Raw genomic sequence first — 8,246 nt, 5'->3', positions numbered from 1 at the left:
AAAAACTTTCACCAAACATGTTCAAAAATTAAAATAAAAATAAAAAACAAACATAACCATTTCTCATATATAAAATTACAAAATTAACAATAGAAAACTTGCAAAATAGGTATCTTTTTCAAATCATCATAATTAAAACTTACTAGATTTTATTGCATAATGTTTTATCCAAAAAAATTTCTAAAAATAATCATATAAATTATATTTTATTCTAAAATTATAAGATAATTAAAACTAATTCAATCTGTACTTTAGCACATGTCCAAATCTAATTTATTATTATGTGAAAATAACCTAAACTATTGTCAATAAAATAATCTGAAAATGTATGTGCTCGTAGTAAAAAAAGAAGAAGTATGATCTGTGGGATGTTCCAAACTGTTTGGTAACATGTGGATGCATGTGACTCAGATGCCCAAATTATAGGGAGCAAAACATTGATCACCACTCCGTTTACTTGAATAATCATCTTCTCCTGACACGTCTGAAAGGTGGAATTTTTTTACAAAATATATTATTTTCTGCAAAATCTAAATGTCTTTCTTTAGAGTGGATGATCAATTTTTATCAAACACCAAAATAAAACAAAGTTTAAAGTAACAAAAAATGTTGCCCAAAAGAAAAAAAAAAGTAACAAAAAAGGAAATTTTCTTTTTAAATAGGAACTTTGTAATGTGGTGTGAAGGAAAGTAGAGTAAAGTGAGAAACACACAAACAAGAGGCTTCGGCGTGCATTCCAACCAACATACCATGTCGAATCAATGGGTTTTATAAGCTAAAAAGTACCGTTCTATTCACCTTTGATTGATGAGATTGATTGATCAAAAGAATTATCAATTATGTATATACAGTTTGCAAGAAACTATGCTCTAAATTTAATAACCCGAGACAAATCTATACCGATAAAAAGTAGGAGATATAAGATTTTAAGACCGTCAACATAGGATTTTAAACAACCAATAGAAATTTGACATATCACTTATTAACATTTTATACAATTTTTAGAATATTCTATATTAAAAATTATTTTAAACAACCTATCATGATTTGACATGCCATTCATTAACATTTTTTAAATTTACAAAATTTTTTAGAAAAAGAAAAATTTTAAATTTATGGAAATCAAAGAACTAAGCACAATATCCCACATCGGCTAGAAATATTTTAGACAATCGTTCAGAACCAGTATAAATAAGATTAATATGCTTCCAACAACGAATGAGCAGAAAAGCTTGATTTATCATGCGTCCAAGTTTAAAAGTTTTATTTGCTTTGATCTGGTTTTTTATTTGATCAAATTAAAACTTTAAACAGTTTCAAAAAAATATTATAATATTTAAAAATTTTAAAAGTTTAAATATTATAAATATTGAAACTTTTAAAAGTTCTTAGCTTTTAAAAAGTTTTTAAATATTACAAGTTTTAAATTTTAAAAGTTTCAAATATTATAAATATTGAAAATTTTTAAAAGGTTCAAATTTTATATTTCGAAATCTTTTCAAAATTTAAAATATTATAAATATTGATGCAAAATATAAATTATCTTATTTATCTACATTTGTGCTTTTTATTTCTTATGAGCTGTAAAACATATTTTTATGTATGATTTTATAGATGAGTTGATATTCTTTCATTAATTTTTTATTTTTGGGTCTAAGGAAGAAGGATTGACATCGTAAGACCTTAATTTGATGTTTGAGTCAAATTTTGAGGTTTAAAGATGAAAGATGGACGACAAACACACATGTTTAATTAGCTATACATAGGCATGGCCAGGGTTACGGTTGTCACGGTTAAGGTTTATTAACCATCGGTTATGGTTAGAAATTTTTGTAACCTTAACCAAAACCGTTTAACAAACGGTTAAATGGTTATGCTTAAATACGGTTACGGTTAAAGCGGTTATTGTTATATACGGTTACGGTTATTTCATAATATGATATGGTTGATATTATTTGATAATATAATATAAATGATATTTTTTATTTACAATTAATATGTTCTTATAGTGTACTCATATTTCTATATATCATATGATTCATATTAAATAAATAATTATTAGTATATTTTATTATGTTTTTAAAATATTATAAACCAAGTAAGGATTTTGGTTTGAGAAGTTTCTAAATGCGTGGATCTAAAACCAAATAAGTATATGGATAAAATTGTCAATAATTGGGTGCATGTGTTGACTATGCTGGTAATCATGAATTTCACAAATTTTATGAGAAAAGAAATGATTTTGTTCTTGGAGTTTGATGGGTTAACAAGTTGTGTGGTAGCCAAAAAAAAGATTTTTTAGTGGAAGAATGTGAAGAAGTTGACGAGGAAGAAGAAGAAAAAGAGTATAACGAAGAACCAAATGGTAAAAGTTACGATGACAATTAACACAAAATTTGACAATGAAAATGACAAGAAAGAATATGAAGAATAATAAAACATTAAATAAAAAACATGAAAACATAGGTGGTAGCGATCAATTAAATATGAAAATGAGTTAAATTCATGATTATAAAATTGTTTCGTTTTTTTGTGGTCAAAGAAAATGGTTTAGGATATGTAAGGTCATCAATTTGATTTACCTCGCCTGGACGTCAAGTTATATTTATGATTTTTTTTATCAGATTTGATTTTATAACACAACTGATTTTTATATTTTTAAAAATTGTGTATCTGAAATTTAATTTTTTTTCCTTAGTACTAATTTTATTTTATTTTATGAGATAATATTTTATTACCGTAATCAATCATATATATTTTTTATCAAAATATATCAAATAAACTCACGCGTAGCGTGGGTTCAAAACCTAGTTATAGAAAAGAGACAAATTAAAGCAAGGAAAGGAACTATGCTCTAATATTGATATTCTTAATATTATTATGTCAAAAAATATTTATTATTGATATTCTAAATATTTTCACTTATTTGTATAAACTTTTCTCCGACTTAGGCCTGGGCATAAAATCCGAATCCGAAAATCCGAACCGTATCCGAACCGTAATAAGCAGATTAAAACCGTACCGATATTAAGGAAATAACCGATCGATTCTTGGCTTTCGTTATTTTGGATATCGGATATTATCCGATCCAAACCGATATCTAATAGATATCCGAATATAACGGAACATATAAGAAATAATATGATATTCCGATAGATATGCCTTATATCTTTTATGTATTTGTATGGTTATGTGAGAACTTTGTCATTTACTTAATTTCTATCTTTTTTTTTTGTCCTAATACTTTATTAGTATGGTTATTTGGGTACAATAAGATTAAAAAATATATGAATAAATCATTGTTCAGTAACTTTTGGTTTAATTTTGGTTATCGACAATCATATCCGAACCAATACGAAATCCGAATTATCCGAACCGAAACCGAACCAAATTTTATAAATACCCAAATGGATGTTAAAATCAATATCCAAAAAATCCAAAATCCAAAAAATCCGAACCGAATCCGATCCGATATCCGAACGCCCAGGCCTAATCCGATTATTACTCCAAAATGAAAAATTCATTGGACTGTCGAGACAGATCTATTCAATTCATCGTTTTATCTTCTTCGAAATATATGTAATTAATTAAAAAGGTAACAATAATGTTATCATAATTAAGAATGTGTGCCCTAAATAAATAATTGGACATATTTGTTTCACTTTCTAGTGGAATATCTTTATACACAATAATTGTCTCTCCACTTTGGTTTCATGAAAATGACTACTCAACCTTTTCTTGGTAGATAGTAGTGGCTAAATTAATTGATTCTTTATACATTTTTATTTAGTTAAAATAAAAATCAAGTATATTTATATTTAATTAAAATAAAAATCAAGTATATTTAAAATAAATACTAGCTCACAAAAATTAGAAAAAAAACATTGCATTTTGAAAATGTGCTCTGAAATTCAAAACTCCAAAGGACCTTTTCTTTTGGCTATTTGGAAAAATTGTTAGAAATACTTTTTTGTCGATATTCTTTTTGATTTTTTTTTTTGCCATTTTCATTTTTGTACTCTGTTAAACAATTACAATATGTTAAATTCACTTTAAGAATTTTTTTTTAGGCATGCCCTAAAAATTTTTATAGTATACTAGAAAGTCAATCTGCATTTGGGCCTTGTCAACTAAGTAGTGATAATTAGTTAACCTTGAATTTGAAACAAAATTGCTCCCCAAACTGTAAGCTATAATTTGAGATGTTTGGATTACTAAATTCAATATATATTCTTTAAGTTTGCGTCTGTACATATATATGTATGTACAATGTAGAGTCTAATAAATCTTTGTTTAAAAGATAATTAATAATTTTGAAGTACTTAAACAATTTATGGTAATCGATTGGTTGAAAATATAACTCTAGAATTAGGGGACCTTTTGAAAAAAAAAAAGAATTAGGGGACCAAAATTTGTATGTGTGTGTTTTACTGTCATTTCCATCAAATTTGACCACATCAGACATTTTAAATGGATAGAATATACAACTTTTCATGTTCATGATTTGGATATTAGTATGAAATTCCTCGGTTTATAAAGAAAAAAAAAAACACTTCTCGGACATTACATTTTTTTTATAACTTAAGAGTAATCCAAAATATTTTTAGGTTGAAAGACTAATCTCTTAAAACTGAGGAAATCCATGTTAAATTACTTGAACAGTTGAACCTCGTGACCAATACTATTCAAATCCAGGTGACAAGACTTAACTCCCTTTCGCCGATTTGGTTGGACATTACTTTTCTTTATAAGACTAAAAAATAACACCAACTTAGCTCAACTATATTCTCTTATACCAGAAAAGAGTAAAAACCAATAGCACTCAGAATCATCCCATCGACTTTTTGGATGCAACAGTTGGGCAGTGAATAGAAGCAGATAATTTGCGGTTTTCAAAAAAAATTAATCAAAACCGCACAGGTGTAGCCAATCAGAAGAAAAAGAGTTAATGTGCGTTTTAAAAAAAAAACAAAAAACAAAAAGCGGACTGTTGAGAAGATAATAATTTGGACCACATTTCAAAAAATCAATGGGCAATAACCAGCGGATTTCTAGACCGCAGTTAATAAATGTTTCCTTTAATACATTTTTTTAATATTAAAATGTATTATATATGAGATATCTATCTATGCTACAAACCTAAAAACTATAATCTCTCCCTTCTCTCTCTCCCCCCACGATTCCCCTTCTAGGTAATGTTCTTTTTTTTTCTAATGTTCTTTCTTTTTTAATCACTCTCACATTTTTTATTTTCTTTAGATATTTTTTATCAAAACCTAATTTCCTCTCTCTCAGATTTGACTATACTCCATTAAGATAATGTTTTTTTTAATCACTCTCATATAATTTTTTTTTTATTATTGACAAAACTATTCTCATTTTTTTATAAAAACAATGTTATATAGGTTTTGTTTAATATATTTTTAAAATGAATTAATGAAAAAACACTTTTAAATGAATTGTTAAATTTTAAATTTATAAAAACTGATTTAAAATGCAGTTTCCATGTCAATAAATAGAGTTGTAGTATGTGTTTTAAGTTGAAAATTAATAAAAATAATAATCTTATTGTTCAGTAAATAATACTATTGTATATGCTATTTAAATATCATAGTGGTTATTAAAACACCCATGTATTAATTATATTGTTATTTAAAAAAAATTTGTAATCCAGTTTACTTATTTTTTTAAAAATTATACATGTTAGTTTATTTATATAGCAATTGAACATTTTCATTATGTTTCATATCATCTTTAATTTTTTTTCCTAACTAATATATATATATATATATATGTATATGTATATATGAAAATATATATTTGTTTGGAAGTAAAACTATATGTTTAAAAGAATTCTTATTAACAATAAAAATATTAATACTTTATTAAATGTATAATAACCAGTGACTTTCATTAAATGTAGATATGTCTTCTAATCGTCGAAGAAACACAAATCCTTCTAGACAAACAAGTTCAAATCAACCAACCGAAAATTTAACTCCTCCTACGGAAACAACAGTATGGGTAAATTTTCTTTAGCTTTTCTTTAAAACTTAAAATAATAGTTATATTTTATAAAATATGTGACATTGTATTTTCAAAATTTGTAGAACAAAGACAAGTATAAATGGTCGTACATTCAGGAAAAAACATTTATTCAATTGTTCGACGAAGCAAGTGCGATGAATAATTATACTCTTAAGAATCCTACTGCTATCGGTAGAGAGTATATGGTAGAAAAATTTAACCAAGCATTCAACATGAATATAACTTATGGATTCTTCAAAAACAACTTGATGAATTCAAAAAAAGTTACAAAAGGTGGAAGGTTCTTACGCATAAAACCGGAATCACGGTTGATCATGATACATCCATGATATATGCATCTGATTCATGGTGGAAGGATCAAGAGTTTGTAAGTATAAATAATCCTTCTACTCATCAAGATATGTTTTAAATTTTGGTATCACGAATCTAAATAATTTAAATTTATAGGGATGCAAAGTAACAAAAAGCTTGAACCGAAAGCCACCTCAATTTTGGGATGTGATGCAACGATGTTTCATATTACATGATGTTCAATCACAATCTCAACACTCTGCTCGACAAAGAAGAGAACAGTTGATGAACGAGCATGCAAATGATGAAGAGGATCATGGTGATTAAGACAGCGATAGTGGTGACGTTCCACCTCAAATTCCTGTGACGCAAGACGAAGAAGAAGAAGGTTATCATGTTACCATTGATGACGATGACACGAACCAAAATTCTGCTCGTAGAGGCCAACAACGTGGGAGGCTAAATTTGCAGTCAACCGCCAGACGTGGGATTAATTCACAAAGATCTGGAGGAAGCTCACGAGTTTCTACTGGCAGTGGTTCACGAGGAACTCGTAGGAGACAATCTTTTGAGACAACAATACAAGACACCATTGTTGGCTATAGAGATTCCAACGACAAAGCTTTCAACAACTACGCCCTGGTGGTTTTGACCAAGATGATTATGATGAATTTAAAAAGGCAGAAGCGATATTTAATGATCTTGACCTTCCCAAACATACTAGATTTTATTGGGCCTGTATTAATGCACTTAAGGAGCTAGTGTTTTGGCGTAAATATTTCATTGACATAGCCTCAAGCACCGATGAGGATAAGCTACAATTGTTGGAAGCGATGACTGGTGTTTCGCGGAATAACCAAGATGTGCCAAAACAGTTAGGTGCATGCCATTCATTTGGGAGTCCCCATTCAGGAGGTCTATCATCCAACAATCCATCTTCTGTGGGTAATAATTTAGGAGCGCAAAATTCACCTGGTTTTTGGGGACCTGATTATCAACAATGGGGAGCACCGCCAAATGCTCCACAGTGGGGCACACCTCCAAATGCTTCACATTGGGGTACACCGCCAAATGCTCCACAGTGGGGCACACCGCCAAATGCTTCACATTGGGGAACACCGCCAAACATTCAACCATGGCAACAAACACAAAATGTTCAACAAGGCGAATCATCATGAACGATTCCGGTAAATGTTACGTACGGATTTTCACTTGGTGACCAAGTTGAAAATACGAGGAATACTCAACAAGAAACTTCACCTATCATTCAACAAACATCTTCATCTGGTCTCGATTTCACAAACTATTTTGAAAGTGGACAAATACAACAAACACCTAGACCAGGAGGTCTTTTCAATATTTGGGGAACCTCTCAAGGACCAAATGAAAATAATCAAAGCGATGTCGGAGATGAAGATTAATTTGTTGTTATTTCGTTTTATCAATTTGTTTTTTTTGGCTCATTTATGTTAAAATTTTATTTTAAATTTAATGTAATTTGTTATTTTAAAATAATATATGTATAATGACATGTCGTTTGTAATGAATTTCAGGCATTTCGTATATGTCAACTGCGATCACAAGGCCTCAACAATCTCAATTATGAAGAGAGAATTGAACTGTGGAATTTGGAAAATGAACAATTTGAAGAATTAGTAATTCAACCAGCTTTGACTTATTATGATCGATATTTTCAAAGGGCACCAACACAAACTGATGGAGGTATGGGATGGATCGACTACAACAAGATGATGTTGCTTGTCTTCAACTATTACGAATGTCACTTCCATGTTTCACGACATTGTGTAATATGTTGCAAACAAACTATGGTCTACAACCAACATTAAATGTAGGGATTGAAGAGAGTGTGGCTATGTTTCTACGGATATGTGGGCACAATGAAGTTC

At 28.8% G+C, this 8,246-nt stretch overlaps 1 pseudogene across 1 annotated transcript; it reads left to right on the top strand.

Annotated features, from left to right (window-relative positions):
• The first annotated feature begins 5,158 nt into the window (after positions 1 to 5,158).
• LOC104702759 (uncharacterized) lies at positions 5,159 to 7,866 on the top strand (annotated as a pseudogene). Its single transcript, XR_015562766.1, has 4 exons — positions 5,159 to 5,192; positions 5,924 to 6,024; positions 6,111 to 6,415; positions 6,496 to 7,866. The product of XR_015562766.1 is annotated as an uncharacterized LOC104702759 (transcript).
• The last annotated feature ends 380 nt before the right edge of the window (positions 7,867 to 8,246 follow it).

Source organism: Camelina sativa, chromosome 7, assembly GCF_030686135.1.
Source record: "Camelina sativa cultivar CO46 ecotype springtype chromosome 7, ASM3068613v1".
Classification (NCBI taxonomy): Eukaryota; Viridiplantae; Streptophyta; class Magnoliopsida; order Brassicales; family Brassicaceae; genus Camelina; species Camelina sativa.
This window is presented reverse-complemented; position numbering and strand designations above follow the sequence as displayed.